Here is a 24,487-nt window from a genome sequence, read left to right as displayed (position 1 = left end):
TCTATCTACGCCAATAATATAGGTACTTCCTGAAACAACCATGCCCAGATAATAGATGCGTAAGGTAGAAGTTTATCTCTCCATGCTTTCTGTCCACCTAGGTTGAAAGACTCGGTATTAACCGATGCATCCATCTACCGTTCTCCACCGCGTGGCAATTGGCAATCGACTCCGCTCTCACCATCCTCCAAATTCCTCTGGTTTCCTTCCGCATAAGGCTCCACCAATGTGATGCCAGGGATCATTCCGACAATAACACATACTGTTTCCGAGGAGATAGTACTGTACGCACTCACGACTTGCACCGCACCATCAGCACTAGCCAGAAGACGCCTCTTGCTACTGCTTGGTCCAGAGTTGTTCGCCTTCTCGAAAACATATGCGACGTGGCTGTTGAAGTTTAGCCGGTCACCAATGGTTATTTCTGCCCCCTGCACCGCTTTGCAGTTACTGACCAATAGCACTTCCGTTTTGTGGTGCACTATCTGCAGTTTCGCTCTTTACATCCAGTTTCCATCCATCCCGTTTCGGTAGCTTAAGCGTCCGCACGCTGTTGTACATTCCATCCCAGAGCGGTAGACCAAGGATGGAGGTTATTGGATCTCCCACCGTGATCCTAATCTTCCGCAGGTAGTCAGTGACCCTCATTCTTTGTAGCGCATTGGAGATAACCTGATGTTGGTTCAGCTGGTGTCATTGAATGCATTTTTGACGTCTATCGTTATCACAGCGCAATATCGATTTTCTCTCTGCTTCTGTTTGGACATCTTCTCGGCTCTCTCGACCACTGTCAATATTGCATCTTCCGTTGACCTACTTTTCTTTAATCCGAACTGCATCTTGACAATTAAGGCTCACTCTCCATACATTGAGCATGAGCATGAGCATGATTGACCGCCCACGGTTGCTACTCTGTTATTGCCAGACCAGCTGTAATTACACAGAGAACCAATAGACGATGCTTGGGACTAGCAATCATCCTCAATGTGTAAAAACTGGTGATCTCAAACTAGGCAATACCAGCGCCGGCCGCGCCCGAACACAGGTCAAGAAAGGAAGGGGTAGGAATGTGTTGACGTGACACTCGCTTTGATGGAAGCCGAGAACACCTCTGCACTTCCACGAGGAATCACTGGGATATTGGGTAATAGGGTTGGGTTTACAGCAGGGTTCGTTTTGGTAAACGATTAGCTGAATTGATGTCCTAACAATCATATAACGCGAAGGAGCTTGGGATTGAACCCACGGTCTTCTGCTCAGTAAGCAAAAACGTTTGCCACTAGGCAGACGAGCTCCTTTTTAATCATCGAGTTGCTATTATTACATTGTAGTCATAATATCAAATAAAACGATTGACGAATCTTGAATGTGGATGGGCGTGAGATTAGACTCATGATGTTCTGCTCAGTAAGCAAAACAGGTTGTGCTAAGGCCACCGAGCCCCTCATATCACATTATACCGTTACTCAAGTTTTTATGACTATTCAGACCCGGCACGACAACCAAAAGTTTTACGAAATACACGATAAACAAGTGATATTACCATACATTTTTAATATGAAAGGATCTGGGACCGCGTTTTTCTGCTCAGTAAGCAAGCCACTGCAACCGACGATCTTTGAAATCCTTAAACTAAAAGCTATGAATGAGGCCTTCACTAAGATCCATTTTCACGCGACGTTAAATGTTTCGATTTTCTCTTTACTCATGGTTCAGGTAATCATAACAAGCTATGACCGACGTGACGATTGACCTGGTTGAACAAGCTATTCAAATGAAATTACGTTCTCGAATTTTACTTGGTATGTAATGAACAACAGAAATACACGATAATTCATATTTTCAGCGGTTGGTGGTTAATTTTGAATATACTAACGGTACTGCCTACGCCCGGCACCTCCACTGGTTCTTCATGTCCGCTATCTGTCACTGTTTGCAAAATATCTAATAGCAATTACCTTCCAATACCAATACTTCCTGTATTGCCGTGGTCATCTGGGAGGAGGGTCACATCTAGTGCTTACTCCAGGAACCGTTCACGGCCACCTGCTACTGCCCGTCCAGTCTTGGGCGTATCCAGCGAGGCATCCTTCAGATTACTTACAATCTCCGACACTCAATGCAAATCGCAGGCACACTTACGCTAGTTACAAAAGAACACACCCGTGCAAAGAAACGGATCAAATAAACGTCACTCTGGCGAAAGCACACCCGTCGTCGTCGAATGCCAAAAAAAAGGAATCGGTGGGCAATTTTGTGATACGGATTTCCAAAATCAACCGGGAATGCACGAATTTCACCACACCCAACTACGAAACACGTTCAGAAGCACTTTTGGTACACTTTCGTCCGAAAACATTAATTTTTTTCAAAAATAGTAGCGAGTGAACCAACATCATCACCGCGTAAATAAACTAAAATTAAAATTATCGCTCGCGATGCCACAAATTTCTGGACCGGGAGAAAAAATCAAACAACGCAGAGAGCGTCAAATCTTCTATTGCTTGCAAACATGATGAATCATGTTTTCTTTCTCGATTCTAAAACTTCTCGGAAAGCGAGAAAACCACCACTCACACACGTATAACCGTCCGGGAGGCAGAGTGCCAGCGCTAATCCGGCAAATGCAGCCGAAAACTATGAAAGCTAATGCACGCACAAAACAGAGAAGAAACTTAAGACACAACCGTATCCAAAGGCGTTCGAAATTCGACTCCTCATTAAGGCTCACTCTCCATACATTGTGGATGAAGAGTTTTCCCAGTGCATATATGCTCATACGATGCTTGATCCCTTGGTGGATCTCCTGGCTTCGGCAGCAACATTAGCTTCTGTATCTTAAATCTGTGAGTGAACTTCATTCAGGTACTTCTACAGTAGTGTCGTGAACAAGTCCGGGAACACCTGGATCACCGTTTTTGCCTTCAATTGTCTTTGCCTTCAATTGTCTTTGCCTTCAATTGTTTCGCCATTGCTAAGAGTTCCTCGTTGGAGACTTGTCTTCCTCTTTTTGAACACATTTCAACGGGCATAGCTGGACCTATGATTACTCAGCTTTATGTCCCATTTGAGTGCGGTCCTGACTGTCGGAACACTACTATACACTCCTCTCTGTCTGCTTCAGTCCTTGCTCTCTGAATCTGGCTCTGAGACAGCTATCCCGGAGGGTGCTGAGTGCCTCGTTCCTCCAATAAGCTAGGTGCTGTCTGTTCTTTGGCTCCAGTTTCCTCGGCATGGTTGTGTCATATGCTCTCACTAACGTTTCTGTCAACTCATCCGCGTTTAGGTACGCGGGTGTCTACATGGAGTGCTGGCTACCAGCGACGGACTGCAGAAATATTAAACATTAAACTTTTTTTTTTTGAAATAAAAGATGCCAAAGACATCAACACATTCAAAGTGGAAATACAGATATTCCATACTTGGTGTCATAAAAGCCTGCTACAATTAAATATAAAAAAATGTAACTCAATTAGCATTAGTAGAAAACGAATCCTACCCGATATAATAATCACTTTAGGAAACCAGATCGTACAAAAGTGTGATAGAGTCAGGGATCTAGGTGTTATTTTGGATTCAAAGCTTACTTTCACCGATCATTATAACACAATTATTAATAGAGCTAACAACATGCTTAGTTTTATAAAACGTTTCTGTTATAACTTTCACGATCCGTATACGATAAAAACATTGTACATTGCTTATGTAAGATCGATATTAGAATATTGCAGCATAGTTTGGTCTCCTTTTTCAATCACACACGAAGAAAGAATAGAGTCCGTTCAAAAGCAGTTTCTATTGTATGCACTCCGCAAGTTAGGTTGGACTGTATTTCCTCTGTCATCTTACACAGCTCGGTGTATGCTTATAAATATCCAAACATTAAAAGAGCGCCGTGAATTTGCTATGATTACATTCGTAACCGATATTGTATCACATCGCATTGATTCAATGGAACTATTGTCATCCTTAAATTTATATACGCCATCTAGGCATTTACGAAATAGAAATATATTTGCCACGAATCGTCATGATGGACACATATAATAAGCACTGCCATAACATTGACTTTACAATGACAAAAACCAAATTAATGCAATATTTTAATTCCTCGCGTAACGTCAGCTAGAAGTAGTATTGTTTTAATTTGTTCTCAAGATATATTATAATTTATGTAAAAAAGACACAATTGTAAAAATAGCACTTAAGACAACCGTTGTTAAACGGTCTACACTGATTGACGACAAATAAATAAATAAATAAATAAAAGTAACGTCGATGATGAAAATTAGTTTTCGGATTCCGGAGGCTTTTGGCTCAAACAGCTCATAACTAGACAAATCTGAAATAAAAGCTGTAATTTTAGACAACGACAGTTAGATAGTTAATTAGCTTTATTAAAATGGCAAACGTGCTATTTCAGTGAAAAATTTGCATCTCGCGGCAGATTATTTAACTACCACAGCTTTAAGGTATTTTTCCAATTGTATCACAGCACCTAATTTTTGCACACTGCACATTGTTTACTGTGCAGTATTTATCCATGACCATGACATTTGTTGAGCAAGGGAGTATGTTAATCGTTGATCAATTGTACTGTACAATTATAAGGTTTTCTTTAATGAGGGACATCATTTCATTTGAATAGCTCTATGCCGCCGAACATCAACAATCATCATTGATTATGGAATGTTATGTTATCCAAGGGGCTCGGTTGTCTAGTCCAACTGTTTTTGCTTACTGAGCAGCAGACCGTGGGTTTTATCCCAGGCCCTTTACGTTACTGCATTGATAGGGTCTAATCATTTGCCTTCCAGCCATTCCAATGAGCGCAAGTTTTATTCGCGTCAATTTCGGAAATCAATATATTATACCAAAACTACGATCGCAACTCTCATCAAGGTGATTCCAGATCCAACGAACCCAACCTACTAATAAAATATCCCTCATGTGACCTTTGTGGGACGCAGAGGTAAATACGGTCCTAAAAACAACAAATGTCCCTGTAATATAGGGAAGGAATATGACCCCCTCACCCCCCCTCCCCCTGCCCCCTAATTGCAAGAACGTGGCCGGCGCCGCTATTGATCTTTAAAATTTGAGCATGGAAGGTCACTCATTATGCAATTTCACTGGTTCTGATCAATTACGTATCAGCAACCATTGATATGTGCAGTCAGTCTAAGCTAAAGTAAGCAAATTAATATAATCAACAATATGATCTTGAATCCTATTGTGATTTGATGTGTCGCATGATATATTTTGACAACTTCACCGGGGGAGCCGAAGCATGTACGAGTGTGATCAAAGTCGTCCAGGGCACTCAATATGACTGTAAATGAAATAGAAAATATTCACATGTGATTTGATGTGTAGCGATGGGTTTGATGCGTTTCAGGTCTGTTCTTGTCTCAAGACGTGCTCACCAGAACATGTTCCGGCCATACTACAGAACGAATGAACTGATTTTAAAAAGGTCCAATTTAATGCATTGTCTGCTAAACAACCGAACTCGCAATTTCTTCCACACACGCGTTGTTTTTCCGGAAGGATGATTGATTTTAATCGAGGGTAAAATTTTAAGCAGGGTAAAAATAATTCATAAAAAAGTTAACTGCTTTAGGTGACTTCAGCTTTTCAAGGCCATTAATTGATTGATCAAAGTTTAATAGATCTAAGTGCAACAACAACTTTAAAAACCAGGTCGATGCAAATATTAATTTTCAGAAAATGACTGAGATCCGTCGCAGCTCCATAGTATCAATCAAATTCCATGTAATAATTGATGTTAATTTAATGTTCAGCACTGAGCCACAGAACAGAGACAAAATAAAGCAACTCTCATGACTTTGTGTGTTTTTTATGGCTCATTGGTATGTGTGGTAAGCTATCTAAAGAAATATCAAACAGTTCAGAAGAATTGTAATATATGATAGCAATTACAACGTCAGACGATGAAGGTGAATACCACAGATATGATTTCAACGGTGAACGTCGTGTATTGTGAACCAAAGCTTTGTTTGTTTTGAGCATTAGCACAACGTGCACAGTAGTGAAGCTATAAAAGAAGTGTACAATGTGGAATAACATTTTAGTTCAAATTTAATTCAGTTCCATTCCGTCCGTCACTGGATTACCTTATCGCGCAAAATCATTTCTTCAGCTAGAACCGCTAAAAGAATGTACCATGAATAATAATAGATTGATACACAACAATCATGTTTTCCCGGTAGTGCTCCGTAGTTCAAAACCAAAGTTAAACTGATATTTTAACTCAGAATAATATTAATAATAATAATTTTAAAATTGTTTTACAAATAGTGAAAACTGTAAAATACAGTGTATTTCTACGGATTGGTATTATAAACGTAAGTCCACTCAATCATATTTCCATTCGATTGACTACGACAATGCAGATACTATGTAGTGCGTATGCACTAACTTTACAATTGCGCGCAACATTAGCTACAATTCTCCATCATGATAGTAAATTTGCATATTTGTGTGAACAGAACCGGCGTGGTTCATTTCAACCGTACGTGACCAGATGAGTATTCCAATTGCGAGTTGAAACCTATGCCGCTTAGTATACATTTTGTAGCATATAAGAAGGGATAGTTCGTTTTGTGCAGGCTAAGTAACAATACCTTTACGCCGGTCTCATTCTGATTTAGTCGAGCAATACAAATTTGGTTTTGGATCAAATATTTCCGGTGAACAAATTTTTAGGAAGTAAAAAATGTGTGACAAAGTGGTGGAAGAAATTTGTGAAAGCATTGTAAATAGCATATTTATTAAAACACTGCAGAATTAAAAGGTTCCGTAAGTTTTTCAATAAATCCAGTTACAGCATCCCAGTTACATGGGGCATCCCTTAGCTCAGCTATAAAGCAAGACTATGCATGAGATGGCTGGCTTCGATTTTCGATCCGGTCTCGACTTCCTTGGGCATAGAGTATGATTGTAAATCCAAATTAGAAGCAGGCCGTAGCCGTGAAAATCAGTCTCTGTCAGTGTGTTCTTAGTCTTGAAAATATTAAAGATATTGGAGCCCGTTCGTGATAACATCTGCATTTATAAAATATATGGCTTCAAATGCTTTCCAAATTTGTGGTGTGTAAAAGATACGCCAGACAATGCGGTGCACAGTACGCTGAATTGGCAACGGTAGTCAATAATGAGACGGCAGTAACAAATAGTTAGTAGAGTTTTGCACTCTATTAAAACCAACTAGCTATCTGATTTTAACACTATTGTGCATCCATTGTGTAAGCTATATTTTTTTATATATTGAGTTGGAATGTTCTTCCCTGCCCATAGAGTATCGTTATGTACACAATATACAAATGCAGTGGCGTCGAGTGGGGTAGGGGGGGGGGAGGTGCGGTCCACATCGAGTGCGCAGATTTTAAGCGTACTACTTGAACCCTCTGAAATCAACGCATCAAAAATCTATTTATCAATTTCAACGTAAAATTTTGTTTGTGAAATACCAATGTAATCTGCATGGTCTCATATAAAGATGACTATGTCTCTAAAACCGCTTTAATAGATAAATTTTAGTTGTTCTTAACAAAATTTCCATCTAATAAAATATCATACTTTCAAAAAATCTCCTGCAGAATAGTATATTTTGATAGGACAAGTAGGGGATTTGATCTAATTTCCGTTCTACTAAGCACAACCCGCGCATTACTTCTCTTTTTCGAATGGTTATGAACAAAGAATGGAATGATTATATTATTTATGACTTCTACATTTGGTTTTGATACAGAGTCACAAATTGTTTAGATATTGTTAAAAATCTAACACTGATTGTTGACTCCAAATTCGGCTTACGAGTTTCAATTCAGTCCAAACGCATTGAAACGATATTGGATTTTCTCCATCATACGGATGATGGCAGAACAAATTGATTCGCTAGGAGCGATTCGTTTTATTTGAGAACAATTGGTATAAATATTCCTACCGTGAACTCTAATAGGCTTTGTGTTGTAGCTCGGAACAAATATATGTATTGATTTATGCACGAAATCATTGATATTATTGATGTTGTATGCTCGATAGAATGGAAATGGAGAATGACGACAAAGTAGTGCTCTACCCTAATTTTAAAGAATCTTTGCGATTGGGAATCTCCAGTGTATGACAAATAGATGGATTTTGAAGGATGCTCTACAAACAACTTCACAAATGTCAATTAGAGGCAATAGATTGACAAGTAGTGTCTTCAGCTAAGTTGTATCCGATAACATTTTTACTTGTTTACGGATAAAATAAGCCATATAGAAGTTTCTAAAGCCGATTTTTAACAAGTATACTATAAGAGATTTTTACTGCCCATGCCAACTCTTCATACGTATTTGTGTAAAAAAGTGTAAACTTTCCAGATTTTATACAAATACATATATACCAAGATTCCGAAGACATGCGCATCTTGCAGGAATAAGGTTCAAAAACATTGCAAAATTGGATCTCACACGAAATGCTTTTCTAAATCCAGGAGTAAGATTTTTTTCTCGTCCTAGATTTTTGTATCTGAAGTTGTTCCTGATCATTTGTGCCCTCAGTTGATTCGAATAAAAAGAGATTGTAAAATTACTTTTCAAAACTTATTTGCGATCTGCAATGGAATTCTCACTGAAGGAAGTGTGAATGTTTAGTGAATGACAGTACCTTCCCGTTAATGGAAACACGACCTCATTAGCTGTTTATTTTCTCACATTTGTGCTAGTGCTTTCTATGTAGTTTTTCATAAAATACCAATCATCTCAAATCACTAAAGAATGATCTACTGAAATCACAAATGAAATAATGCGTTCGATGAATTTGCGGGATAGAGCCAAATGACAAATCGGAAAATCTCAGCCTTCTTCGATTTGCATGAAAATTTGCAAATTGTTTGTTAAGGGCAATGATTCACATTTTTATTTTAAATTACTTAAAACTTTTGTTTGCCTATTTTTCCCAGAAAAATAAATTTTCTCTACAACTTTGTTGCAGACGTCATTTCATGCTATAATTTTTTTGAAAACTTTCAAAAACGTCATTTTGGAAATTTTACTGGATCCAAAACGATCGAATTAAAAATAAACAAAAAAAAAATTCTAGTAATTTCAAGCGGAAATTGAAATAACGATAAAAACCTAAATGATGTTAAAGCGTTTATTCATTTTGAGACATTTTAAATCATCTTCGGTGAAAAACATACAGAAAAGCGTACCAACAAAAATTACAAACATTTTACCGTTCTTGTTCTATGGTTTTTGTCAGTTTTCAAGTGTCAAAGTTAAGAACATTGCAAAAGTACGGATTTTTCAAAAGCTTTTTTTTTGTGAAAAAAAAAACATTTAAAAAATCGGGCAATAACATTTTGGGATATCTGGGATTCTAATTTTTTCTTATGTTTACTGAAAATTAATTAATATAATTTTTCAACAATATTTTACTCAGAATGAAATAATTTTTTTCTACAGCTTTGTCTCAGATGTCCTTTTGATCAGAAAGGCCGATCCCATGCAACGATTTTTTGAAAAATTCCAAAGACGCTATTTCAAAAATGGACAAATTTCAGCAAAAATGTGAATAATTGCCATTCCGCAAAGTTTTATACAAATCTGAGAAGTTCGAATCAAGTTTTGTCGCTATTTTCCAGGAATTGATCGATAGTAAGGAAGATAAAAATCATGTGTTGCCAACCACGAGAAGGCCATTTTAATATATATCACTGTTCTACCAAGTTTGTTGAGCTTGTACGAATTTCCTGTAACTTATACAATGTTCGCTAAACATTTACAAAGTTACCATAACTTCTAAAAAAAATCTCACTACGAGAGACAAAATTCCAAAATTTCGAGCGTTGCCGATTTATTTCGAAGAGCTTATTCGTGACATTACTTAAAAATTCATGAATTGGTTGGCATAGAATGCTCTCAATTAATAACTGTGGAAGTACATCTTAAAAATTAAGTTGAGATCCATTTAAAAATCGTAAAAAGCCTAGAGGAAGCCGAAGGAAATCATACACAGAAAAAAATCTGCAATTTAGCTATCGCGTTAAATCTCCCTTCGTTTAATTTTGAGCTATACTTGGCATAAACAGCGAAATCGTTTACAAGCTTGCATACAATATTGCTAAGTTATGCGATATTGCGCTTAAATTTACACGAAATATCGCGCAATTTTATGTCAAATCTAGCGTTAATATTATGTGCGATATATCTCGCAGAAATTTACGTGAAATTTTCAAACGGTGTAGTCGTAATGTTAATGACATTTAAATGCCTTTGTTACATTGTGTTAAAAAATAAATGCAAATAAAAGAAGTGTAAATTTCTGTTCAATACGATGTACATAAAAGAAGCGTCACATATTATACAAGTTTGCATTATAAATCGCGTATAGTTCTGAGACATTTCATGCAATGAAGCATAAACGCATGAATGTTTACATCATAATTAAAAGTCCACAACACAGTGACAGCAGTTTTACAGCATTTGCGTGATGCTTTACGTTTATGTGTTACAATATACAGTAATGACCCCCTCCGAACATCAGAATTTTATCTTTCAATAATTTAACACAACAATATGGATATTCAAGGTATACTTTGGTGCAATAAGACCAATGAAAAATCGCATAGGCTTCGTGTAATATTCGAAAGATTTTTAAAAATGGGGCTGTCAAAATCGGGTCATTACTGTAATACTTTTGTCCATGTTAATACCATTTTAAATGTGTCAATTTGTGTTTGAAGCTAGAAAATAAAAAGTTATTCTTTCTGCAAAATACTCACTCAGCTAACTCAGCAGAATGCAATCGTAAACGGCGCAGCATGCAAAAAAATAATAAGTGAGGAATCATCCACAAAACCACACTCAAAATTAGTCATGATACCAGCGTTGACAAATATTTTTAACAAATATCAAGAAACTTAAGAACAAAAATCAAGAATGATTGGGAGGGTGTATACACAGATAAAAAATCTGAATATTAATTATGATGTAAACATTCATGCGTGTAAACTTCTATTTTATGCGTGTAAACTTCTATTTTATTTCACGCAAAACGAGCAACTTGTTAGAAATATTGTCTGAAAAGCTGGGCTTTTGTATTCAATATTTGCTACATTGCATGAAATGGCTCAGAACTATACACGATTTATAATGTAATCTTGTATGATATGTATGATGCTCATAAAAGGAGCAGAAATTTGAACAGAAATTTACACTTCTTTTTTGAACTGTGTATCGTCACCGTCATCACATGCCGCATATTTTGGGAGTGGTGAGCGGGTAGGGGGAATGATTATAAATTATTTACGTCTTTCGGCAACATTATGGGAGTGCAATTTCTAAAATCTAAAATTGACCGCAATACGAAAACTGGCCAGGTTTTGACCACATATAACTCTGTCAATAGCGAATGGATTTTAATTCTAAACATTAGAAATTTAGAATCTGCTAAATTGAACACTTTATTAATCTTCAATAGGTCACTACCAAAAATTACACAAATGTCCAACTGTTGCAATAGTGATGCACATGAGTGTCCATTCACCGAAGGAGGAAGAAGCCTCACCGCTACTGATTGGGATCCATCTTCGTGAGTCGTTGTGGCCATCTATGCCAAGCGCGTCACCCTCGTTCCAAACAACATACAGCTCGCCAGCCTCATCCATAATGAACATCTTAATAGCTCAGTATTACTCAACCATCACGATAAAACGGTCCTTTTCAAGGCCACAATAAATTTGATAAAGAGATTTTTTGGACATTTGTCAAGTTCATTAATCGGATGTCAGTTCCCATATGTTAAAATTTAACATACCATATATTTTTATGGTAACATTGGCAGTGCATTTTCAGAATCCAAAGTCATGTGCGGCAAGAAAGTGGTCTGATTTTGATCCAGAGATGATGGATTTTAATTCTGAACACTAAAATCGATAGGAAATTTGGCTACGAATCTGTTAAAATGAAGACTTTATCAATTTTCTAAATGTCACTATTGAAAATTGCACGAATGTGCTGTTGCTATGCTCATAAAATGGTCACCGATTGCCTGCGAAAAGCACTTTCTCTAACAAAGATTTCGAAATTGAATTCCATCCGGTCTCAATGAACGCTGTTCATTCAATCATCGCGTGTGATGAGTGGTGGTGTTCTCCAGTACACAACGAAATGCTCCCCGCAAGCAACTAGCTATCAAGGCTGCCCTCAACCGCTCATCGGATTCAGTTGCTCGTCGTGAGCCTCTGTGGGCCATCTATGTCAAGCGCGCACCCTTGTTCCAAACAACATACAGCTCGCCAGCCTCATCCGTGTTGAACACCCTAATAGCTCAGCATTACTCAATTATCACGACAAAACTGTTCTTTTCAGGACCACTATAAATTATTGTTGTTTAAGAGTTAATTTTTATTGAACGTTCGCTCGCCTTGCTGCCAGTCACATCACCCCCAAAGCTCTTTGATAATGTACCCAGCAACCAAACGTTTGTGGTCAAATGCGTCAAGTATTGAAGTGGTACATAAAAATTCTCGCAAGACCGAATACCACATGACCATGTCAAATAACCAGAAACACTTCGAAAGGTTTTCTCCAGGACGCTAGAAAAAGCAAAAAAAAAAAATCTCGAATTTATATGATTGACCGCGAATATCCCGCGATTGAAAAAAAATTAGCAAGAAATTCCTCCAATCAATTTTCGTTTTTTTTTATTATCTATTAAATAAACCAAAAGTTCTGTGCGTTTTATGCAAGAAAATGCGTAATTTCGTCATCAGAAAACGAGGTGTTTCCGTGATGGGAAAGTGGTTTCCCTAACACAGTCGCCGAATATTGATTCCAAGCACTGAGCATGCCAGACCTATCTTTATGCCTTTTGCTGTAAATTGTAAACCCCTCCTAATTATACCTAAAAAAAATCTTGCCGAATTTAAATTTGCATCAAAAAGCATAAACGTAGGTACCGACCGTCGATAGGCTCAGATTCTGTGATTGATGTGTTTTCCCTAATACATATTTCATTTCCGCACCGCTATCATCTCCAAGAACATCGAGGACAAATTTCCATAGCATTGTTCTAAACTGGCTTCCAACCCATCGGTCGTTTTCAGGACCACAAATGACTGATAAATGATTTAACTAAAAAGTAAGAGCTTGTATCCAAGACATATCGTCCAGGATTGGCTTGTACCTTGTACTACATGTACATTAGAGTGATGCAAATTTTGAAATTTTCGCTCCACAATACTTAAACGATTCCAAATCGGATCCTGACTAACCTCTCAAAATTTGAACCCATTTGGTGAGAAACTGAGATGGCACAAACCATTTGAAGTTTGTATGGGAATTACTATGGTAAAACCAAGATTTTTGTCCATGTCTATCTAATAATTCACCATATCGGTCTGCTTCAAAAGCTTTCAACTTTACTTGTAGGTAATTTTCCCAGCTACAACTTTGCTCAAGACCACTTTTTGATTAAATGCAAGGATCGAAAGTTATTAATGGTTCAATGCACTGATGTCTTATGATCATGCTCAATCAACTGCTCAGCAGGCAACATTGGTGTTTCTGGGGCGTTGAATAGGACACAAAAATTATGGCAAAATACAGTGTTGCTTGATCATGTCATAAGTTTACCAATCTCTTAAATAATTAATAACTATTTCCTGTCTCGTTTTACATAGAAACGATCTTCAGCAAAGTTGTAGCTGAGAAAATTTTCTATAAGAATAGCTATCGAGCTGTTTTGCAGCTCAATATGGAAAAAGACTAGAAGGCAATGAACAAAAAGTTGAGATTTCCCATAGTAATTTACATGTAAACTTCAAATGGTTTGTGCGAAGTCTGTTTCTAACCAAATGAGTTGTAACTTTTGGAGGCTAATCACGACCCGATTTGCAACCATTTAAGCACTGTGGAGCGAAAAAGTCAAATTTTGCATCAGTCTAATGTACATCGACAGAGCACCTCACAAACAACTCTCAAATTGCTTCCGAATTTCAGCTTATCGAACTTTATACTGATAACGAGTTAATAAATCAATTTAATATATACTTTTGCTGAGCCTGCCTGCGATTTGCATTGAGTGTCGGAGATTGCAAGTAAGCTGAAGGATGTCTCGCTGGATACGCCCAAGACTGGATGGGCGGTAGCTGGTGGCCGAAAACGGTTCCTGGGGAAAGCACTAGGTGCGAACCTCCTCCCAGATGACCATGGCAATACAGGAAGTATTACGACAAAGGTAATTACTATTAGATATTTTGCGGACATGAAGAACCAGTGGAGGTGTTTATCCTAGACAAATGGTAAGTTACAAATTCGCTGTTGTCGTTGTCGTCGTCGCTGTCGTAATCGCCGTTGTAGTCGTAGGCAGTACCGTTAGTATATTTAAAATTAACCATCAACCGCTGAAAATATGAATTATCGCGTATTTCTGTTCATTACATGCCAAGTGAAATTCGAGAACGTAATTTAATTTGAATAGCTTGTTTAACCAGTTCTTAAACAATCGTCACATCGGTCATAGCTTGTTATGATTGCCTGAACCATGCGTAAAGAGAAAATCGAAACATTGAACGTCGCGTGAAAGTGGATCTTAATGAAAACCTACGTACTCTTTCGTAGCTTTTACTTTTAGGATTTCAAAGATCGTCGGTTGCAATAGCTTGCTTACTGAGCAGAAAAACGCGGTCCCAGGTCCTTTCATATTAAAAATGTATGGTAAGATCGCTTGTTTATCGTGTATGTTATAAAACTTTTCGTTGTCGTCGGTGCCGGGTTTGAATAGTTATAAAAACTTGAGTAACGCTATAATGTGATATGAGGGGCTCGGTGGCATTAGAGCAACCTGTTCTGCTTACTGAGCAGAACATCATGAGTCTAATCTCAAGCCCATCCATATTCAAGATTCGTCAATCGTTTTATTTGTTAACATGACTACATGGTAATAACAGCAACTCGATGATTAAAAAGGAGCTCGTCTACCTAGTGGCAAACGTTTTTGCTTACTGAGCAGAAGACCATGGGTTCAATCCCAAGCTCCTTCGCGTTATATGATTGTTAGGACATCAATTCAGCTTATCGTTTACCAAAACGAACCCTGCTGCAAACCCAACCCTATTACCCAACATCCCTGTGATTCCTCGTGGAAGTGCAGAGGACTCCTCGGCCTCCATCAAAGCGAGTGTCACGTCAACACATTCCTACCCATTCCTTTCTTGACCTGCGTTCAGGCGCGGCTGGCGCTCGTATTGCCTAATTCGAGATCACCAGTTTTTACACATTGAGGATGATTGCTAGTCCCAAGCATCGTCTATTGGTTCTCTGTGTAATTACAGCTGGTCTGGCAATAACATAGTAGCAACCGTGGGCGGTCAATCATGCTCATGCTCATGCTCAATATATACTTTTGCTGAGCCATCAAAACTACCTTTCGTAATACTACGTCAAATCAAGGGTCGTGTCTTGGATACAACTTCTTACTATTTTCGGAAGATACATACATATGGCGTGTTTGTTTGTTTACATTTATCTGCTGCTTGCTATTTTATCCATTCGCATCTACAGAATTGTTCAAAACAGTTCTAAAACGTTTCTACAACGCTCCAAACTATGACCATTGTCGGCAGCGTCTTTTTTTTCGGCAACCTTTCCATTTGAACTGTTTTAACCAGCTGTTCTTTTATCGGCAATCTGGCATAACAGGTTTGTTCAGTCGTAAAAATGTAATCAGAAGCCAAAAGACTAAGGAATCGTTTAAATACATGCAGCGAAGTGTATTGGTGAAAAAAATACAACGAAATTCTGGTTGCCGAAGCCATCATTCACCCCATACGGCATACCTGCATGGTACGCTTTGCTGTCTGATTTGCTCAATTCTGCGTTCAACGAAAAAAAAATACGATAAAATTCGGCTCGTAAAACCTAAGTAACCACCAAACCCGGTAAGGAATGTCCAAGATGTTGCCCTACGTTGTGTTATTTTTTTCTCAGATTTCTGAAGAGCAGGTTAAATTCATACTTGCAAAAAATATATACATTTGTTTCCCTTTCATAACCTAGGATATCGGTGCCCAACGTGCGGCCTGGTATCTGGAGCTCAGCAATGATACCATTCTAGCACAATTTTATTTATCATTATAAATTTTGGTCCAGCATGAATGAGAAATAAGTAAAATACAGCTTGAAACATGTTCATCAAACATAGATACAGCCATTAAAAAAAATAAGTTTAGAAAGGTTGGGCAGGCTTTCTCTAGAACAATCAAATAACTTACAATAAAATAAAATAATTACACGGACAGAAAATTGTTTTTAACGGCGCCGGTGGTGTAGTGGTAAGCGTGATTACCTCTCACCCCAGCAGGCCTGGGTTCAATCCCAGTCGGCGCCGCCGGGATGTTTTGAGGCATAACATCTCTGATCACGCCTTCCTTCGGATGGGAAGTAAAGCCGTTGGTCCCCGGTTCATTAGTTGATGGGTCGATAGGTAGGGTCCAGGTGTGGGAGCTGCCTTCCTGGCACGTCGGTAGCATTGGTGCTCAGCACGGAAAACAAGATCGCCGGAAAAAAACAAACCAAAGGAAAAAAAAAAAAAAAAGAAAATTGTTTGTATTGAACCAAAAAAAACTTTATTTGTATTTAAACAAACAATTCTGGTTGAAATTATATTGCATTTTATTGTTTCGATAATATTTATTCAAATAAATTCAAAATAAAATTCTTTTTGTTTTAATAAGCCACTCTTCAACTGCAACTATTGTAAAAATAACAATATTCTTTTATTAAGCCAACAATAGTTAATTTTAATTTAAAATTTATTTGTTGTGTCTATTCCCCGGGCCATGAATGCAAAAATAACTACCAACAATTCCCTCGTTTTCACCCGGACAAAAATGTAAACAATAATAAAAACTGTCTCGTTTGATTCAGCTCTAGAGGTAAGTAAGTATGCTGCAGTTGCAAAATATAAACAGTTTTTCTTTTTTTCCTTGATTTTTTCCGTCGATCTTATTTTCAGTACTGAGTACCAATGCTCCCGACGCCAGGAAGGCCGCTCCCACACCTGGACCCTACCTATCGACCCATCAACTCATGAACCGGAGAGATTGTATGCCGCAGAAAGGTTTTTTTTTAATTCAATTGTAATTCTGTTTGTTACAAATAGAAAACAAAACATAAAAATAATCGCAAATTATTAAATATTGAATCAATAAACATATTTTTATTTCTACTGCGTATATTTTCAGGCTTAATAAAATAAATATGATTGAATCAACAACAAATCTCTTTTAAAAACAAACATATTTTTTTGTTGACCCACACGGTTAAAAAAAAAGTTCTCAAAATTAAGTTATTTTCACTCATCTCGGCACTATAGTGCAGGAACCCAAAAGTAGGTAAAGCGGGTCAAAGTAATTTTCATTTGCTTGTGTGCAGTTCGTATGGAATTTTCCACTGGCTTTTTAACCAAAAGTAAGTTAGTTGTACCCAACAGTAGGTAAATATGATTATACTCAACGTTGGGTTCCCACACTTTACTACCCCTGGTGGGTGGTTTTGCTTCTCCGTTTTTGACAACATTAGAAGGAGAAAAGGAGACAAACTATTCAAAAGTAGGTAAAAGTGAACTTTCCGTTGGGTACTTTTTTCTTACCATAAAAGCACTTCTAAATTCGAAAAGATTTTCTTTTTGATTTAACAATCCATGGGTTTTTAGAAACAAAGATACTGGATTGTTGAAATAATAATGATTTCTTTTTGCAGCCAAACAAAATGAAATTCTTATTAAATTTACGTCAAATATTAATACGTTTAAAATATTTTTTTTCTGCGTGTAGAAAACAACAATGCAACTCAATGTTATGAACCATTTACAATACAGCGTACACATACAGATATGAAGCAACCCGCACACAGTGGACGATTTCGCCTGTGTTTTGAAAGACCACTTGATTCGCCTGCACACTCACAGAAGGAGATGATTTGCAAAAAATACGAATCACAACTGGGCCCTGTTTTTGATATACGGCTTTAAATTTTTATATCAGCCCTTATCAGCATTATATTGCACTTTTTTGCATTAGTGGGTTAAATGTTTACTTGGGAAGCTACTGCTCGTATATGATATTGTATGCGTGTGAGTGATTGGTAAATGAAAAATGAAACCATTTTCTCCATGCTTGGTTGTAACATGTTATAAGGCTATCTTGATGTCATTTTTCTTGCTGACAATTATTATAACTCTGTAGCAGGGTGCCTTCCATTCATTTTGACTAAAAAAATGTTTTATGAAATTATGGAATAATAGGATATTATGATGATATTTTGTATGTGTAAGTAATAAGAAAAGATTGTAAAGTTTGTGTTTCACACATCAAACCTGCAAATTAAGCTTTGACAGAGTCACAATGAGCGTTTTTCTGATCGCCTCTTCGCGAAGAGTGAAGAGCGAAGAGTGGGTGAGATAAATTACAAAATCGCTTATTGCGACTCTCATGTAGCAAAATTGGCAGGTATTATGTGTCAAACACAAACTTAACAATCTTTTCTTGTTGTTTACATAATCAAAATATTTTCATAATATCTTATTATGCCATAATTTCTTAAAACATTTTTTTAGTCAAAATGAATGGAAGGCACCCTGCTCTGTAGTATAAACAAGGCATTATATTAGTTACAAATATATCTGTATCAAATAAAGACATATCCGATATTTGACTTGCTCGGCTTAGTCTATATCATTTAGCATGATATTGACCAAGTTGCAAAAATTCGTAGGTGGTACAAGTTCTAGATTAGGAACGAGTGCTATTGGCGTCAATCCGTTACCGCATAGGCAGTAAATTGTGATTATTCAGTGTTACAAAACCTCCAACGATCGAAAACTGCCTGGCCACGTCTTTGCAACTGATGAGAATAGAACGGATTGTTCTTTCAAATACTTACTTTAGAAAGGTGCAGAAATTCTACGACCCTTCTTAAATTTCAGAGGAAGTGTGGAAATTGTTAGTAAGGAGGGTAAGCCATAAGATACTTTTGGTAAACGTTATTGTCTCCTAAGCAAATAACAAATCAAAGTGAACGGGCCTGGGATTGATACCCCGACCTTCTGATTGCTGAGCAGACACTCGGTACACAGAACCACCGATCTCGTCATCTAATCGACAGTGCTCAATATATATCTTTAAGTTTAAAAAATCGGCCTAAAATGGTATATCACATCATGCTGACGGTGGCAAACTCAATTCCTGGTCCGAACGCAAATCTTCTAGAGTTATTTATGTTGATGACTTAAAAAAGAGCATAAACATGTATCTCATACAATATACTAAATCATGTCAACATTTGAGTTGTGGTTGACATAAGTTCTAGTAGAAAGAACATAATATGCCATGAAGTAATGAAATTGGGTTGTTATCGGAATACTTAAATAAAACAAAAGATGTTATCTTCCATTTAATTCCACTTAATTCGATTTGGTATCTATGACAGATACGTAGTTCGACTACAATGTGTAGTCTTCATCAGTGTGAATCCCACTAAAGACTTATCATAATCTGACCTCCTAAGTACTCATCCCCTAGGTAAATGATGAAGACTGTACATTGTAGTTGAAATACATATTAGTCATAGATATTAAAATTAATTAAGTGGAATTAAATGGAAGATAACCTTTTTTGCTGTTTAATATAATATGCCATCCTTTTCTTGCTGACTTTGACGTTCTTATACGAGGTTACGTCTACTCTCAACTTAGTGTTGTTTGAACGATTTCCACAGTTATTAACTGCGAGCTTTCCATGCCAGCCAATGAACCAATTTGTATATTAAATCGAAAGCACAACGATGCTCTATGGCTCAGGGAAGTTGACAAAATTTACATGCCGGCCACCGCCTTTGGTTTAGTAACGACATGCGTTAACTGACTAGGCTATCTGAGGCCCCTAATGCCATGGTAAATAAATATCTGAACGTACATAACAATCTGTTCGAATCGTTTGAAATTTCAATGATTTGAAATTAAAAAAACGCACAATGAATCAATATTTATTAATCTAACAATCATCATCAAATATAACGATCTTTCTTAATCTGGATTTCCACTGACAGGCTATGTTACAAGGCAGTGAATGCAGGACTAATGGGATGGACTCGAGAAATCAAAGCAATTAAAATCATCTATATATGAAGTAGTTTGCGTCAACATTTTCGTTTATCACCCGCTTAATATATATAGATACCAACGGACCAACATCGTGTATACAAATCCGGAATGTTAGATTACCCGTCAGGCACCGTTGATAAATCACGTTACGATAAAAATGGAGAAAAAATTCAACTGATGTCTTCCTATAGTAACATAATTCGCTATAACACCACACTAAACCTGAATTACTTCCCCTTCCTCAAAATGTTTCGTAATGTGTGCACGGGGGCCTTAAAGGTGCCCAATCACATACTACTAGCTGATGATCGTCATTTAAATGGGCAGTCTGATATCGGTGTTGAATAAAAAGAAGAAGAGTTATCAATGAAACTGTGGATCGAATTTGTCATTGCAAGTGATTGCCATACAAATCAATAATGTTACTCACAACCACTATTTTATTGATATTAATGCGCATTGAGCTTCCATTCCAGTACATAAACAATTTGGCAGATAGAACAATGCTGTCGGCAATACATTCACATTGAGAGTTAGAGCACACGCATTCTTGGCGAAGCCCTGTAAAGCCTGTTAAACAATCAGATGGTCTATTAGGAGATCTAAGTTTATAAATAATGGGTCAATTTCGATCTCTCGTTGAGTCTAAATTGGTTTGCCTAGAAGTGAACATCGTGAAACGGGTGCTAAGAAAGCTCTTGTTTACTCGTCAGAATCGCGTGAGTCGGTGCTAACACTTCGGGTCCAGTGGCCGCACGTTCGAGTGTAGTGATTTTGTGCCTTCAGTAGATCAATGATACAGTTGTGTGATAGAGCAAAAAATCACCCGAAGTCATGTTGAAGAAATCGTAATTATACCAATTTTTAATTAAACAGTTCAATTGTTTCGAACCGGAACAATAGAGCGACTGATTAAAATAAATCAAGTGAGAAAAGCAAAGATTTCCCGCGGTATTCGGAGTGCGATAACACACTCGTATAATACGCTAGAAATACAATTTGCGAATAAATTAAGCGAAGATGAAACATAGGATACACAGCCACCGTTCACGTGCAACACTTTTCGAGTCTCAACACCACTAATTTTCTCTATAAACAGTGCGATAGCAGCATTTAGAAACCCTCACACTATGCATCGGAATTCAGCAAAATGAGAACTAGCCGGCATCAAAGGTGTAATTATTTACAATTCCGGAACGCAACCAAATCAAGTTGATTGAAAAAAAAAACACGCATACACGAAAGTTGCATAGTCTGGCCGCCCATGAATGCAAATCAAATGTGCATCTTTTTTCTTTATCCAGTTAATGTATGATACTTTATGTCAACAACACTGCAATACTTTAAGCGATTTATAAACGAATTGGTTTGAGAAAAAGGACTTCATAAATATTTGGTATGTATACATCAGTGAGAATGTATTATATGTTAAATCTGCGAAGTGGTTGAAGTGGAGCGAATCATTTATCATAACAAGCTATCTTCAAATACTAACTGACAACAAGTACTATGTTTTAACTGTCACAAAATATTGATGGGCTTAACTATCAGTTACTTTGAATTTATGGTTCGGGGAATGCGGATAATGCTGCCTGTATCGGATTAATATAACAAACAATTCTAGCTTTCATTCTTCTCCATTGGTATGCATATTGCATGTTTATTGCGTGAAAAGTGCAATCATACTCTATACCCAAAGAAGTCGATAAATGTTTCAACCCGAAAAATTCCGACTTAGACCGGACCGGGGATTAAACCCTCCAGCATGGTATTGTAGCTAAGGGAGGCTCAACAATAATGATATAGATGATTTCATATCTTAGAATACTAGATTATAAACAAGTGAATGAGACATGCTAAGTTCTCTATGCCAAATAACATTTTCAGACATTCCAAATAGTACTGTATCATGAATATATTTCTTGAGCTCCTGGATTAAAGTGTAGATAACATTAAATAGTGCTGTAAAGTTATGTGACATAAATAGTAGCAAAAACACGTTTTTAAAAATGTCCACAGGCAAATAAAAGTTTGAACACACTTTTAGGTGGATAGACGAGGGTTACACGTGATAAATGAGAAGTATATTGTGAAACCAAGTGTACTCCAAATAGCTACGATACATTTACATATTTTAAGATATTTTAAACAAATTTATGTTTTTGCCCAAAGCCACCCCTCATTATTATTATTTTTTTTGTATACTCACTTTAACGCTCTTTGGTGAGAGGTATGGATGCTAACCACTACACCGGGGTCGCCCTCTACCCCCATTAGGTTTTACATTTGTTTATTTTTTATTTAATTTTAGTAAAATGAGATATCAATTTCAATCAACCATTTCTATGACAGCTGTAAATATAGCATTGGTGAAAACTTCTACTGAATACAAGCTTGCTAGAAAAATATTGTGAATTTTTAATAATCCACCTAGAAGTTATCAGAAGAAGAGTGTAATTTTTTCGGTTTTTAAATTTTGATAGAAATTGCCATTTTTTAGAAGTAATGTGAGTAAATAACCATTTTGTGGTACGTTACGGGATGTAAGATCTGACACCGATTCCTAGTCCTGCACAGCAAAAAATAAATTTTAATATTACATCCAAGAGGATGCACTACAATCGTGTCGAAAATCTCATGTAATTTTTATGGCCACAACAATAAACAAATGCAGTAAAAGCAGTGTAATGTGAGTTCATGCACTGTATTAATGATAATTTTGTCCTTTTTGGCAATTAATATTACACCATATTTTCGACACGATTGAAGTGCATTCACTTTGATGTGATATTAAAATTAATTTTTTGCTGTGTGACTACTTCAAACTAGGAGAACAGGATTTTTCCGTAATCAAAGGAACACATCTTAGTCCTTATTACATTTTATTCCTTGTTAATAGTGATAAGTTCTCGGGTTGCCTGGACCGAGGAGGGGGCGCGCCTTAGAATCGATTCCTTGCGATCAAGGCATGAATGACAACTGTATCAAAACCGAATACTTCATCATTTCTCAATAGTGATGGAGTAATACGACATGCACTAAACTAATCACACGGGATATACTACAATAGATCAAAGTACTGGTCGCAGTGCTTTTATGTCCCAAACAGTGGAGAAAAAAATGATATCATGGAAGAAGCTTATAATTATGATAGGCATTTTACAGTATGAAAACGAAATACATATATGAGTTTTCAGAATTGACATAGAGTGGTGCAAGAGTACGAATGGCTTAGAATGGAAGTCAAATCGTTTTGATATTGAAAAATGTTGATAAAATCTGTTTTTTATCTTTAATTGGTATGCTTTACTGGAATAATATAACCGAATATATTAAGATCGGATTTGTATAATTTTAAACTAATTTCCACCGCTAAAAAATATAAACTTTCATCAGTTGAACAAAGAAAACATATGAGTGCATACAAATAATATGTGCGTTGAGATGACGATCTAAGGTCCAATTTGGGTTTTTATTGATTTATAATGTAATTATTCAATTAAAATAGACGTTTGTGAAACATTTAGTAAAATACACACTCTTGTCCCACCAGTGGGGCAAAAATATGCCATCGGAACCCTTTTATTCAATCAATTATATTGAGAAAATTGTTCATTTTTTTTTTTTTTCAAAATTCACAATTCGAAAGTCAGATTGCTAAACGCTCTAATGATCGTTTTTTTTTTAATATGGAGTCAATAGCAGTTCTGTATTTGAAAATAGTCGCATATCGTACCATATGGAAAAGTAGGCGTTGATAAAATGGCAGTCGAAGTTACGAAGTGCAATTCCTATGTAATACCCCGTTCACATTACAGCGTATATCACGTGATATACGCTGTCTTGCAATGAGCACTCATACATCTAGTTTTCACTGGAAATCCTATGTATGAGTGCTCATTGCAAGACAGCCTATATTACGTGATACCCCGTTCACATGGGGTATAAATATTTGAAAAATCATAGTAAATTTATTGATAATTTGTCCACGGTAAAATTAGTTGCAATGGAGCTTGCTTGTTTTGATACCTGTTCGATTGAATTTCAGGATGAGGCTGATATGCTATTACTTTGCTAGATGGGACAAACTGACTTGATGTTGTTTTCACATTTTTCATGATCCGCAGTTTTATCATATAATATGAAAGTCAATTGATAGTGTATAGCATTTTTATCTCAAAATTGACGAAAATCAAGTAATCATTAAGCCCACTAATGCGAAAAGTACAATATAATGCTGATATAAAAAAAATAAAGGATTTAATAAGTAGCTTGGGTGAACCGTAAAAAATCAGATTTTTTGAAATAA

This window comes from Ochlerotatus camptorhynchus, unplaced genomic scaffold, assembly GCF_037179485.1.
Source record: "Ochlerotatus camptorhynchus isolate MF236.1 unplaced genomic scaffold, CSIRO-AGI_Acam_v1.1 ptg000155l, whole genome shotgun sequence".
NCBI lineage: Eukaryota > Metazoa > Arthropoda > Insecta > Diptera > Culicidae > Ochlerotatus > Ochlerotatus camptorhynchus.
Note: the sequence above shows the minus strand (reverse complement) of the source record.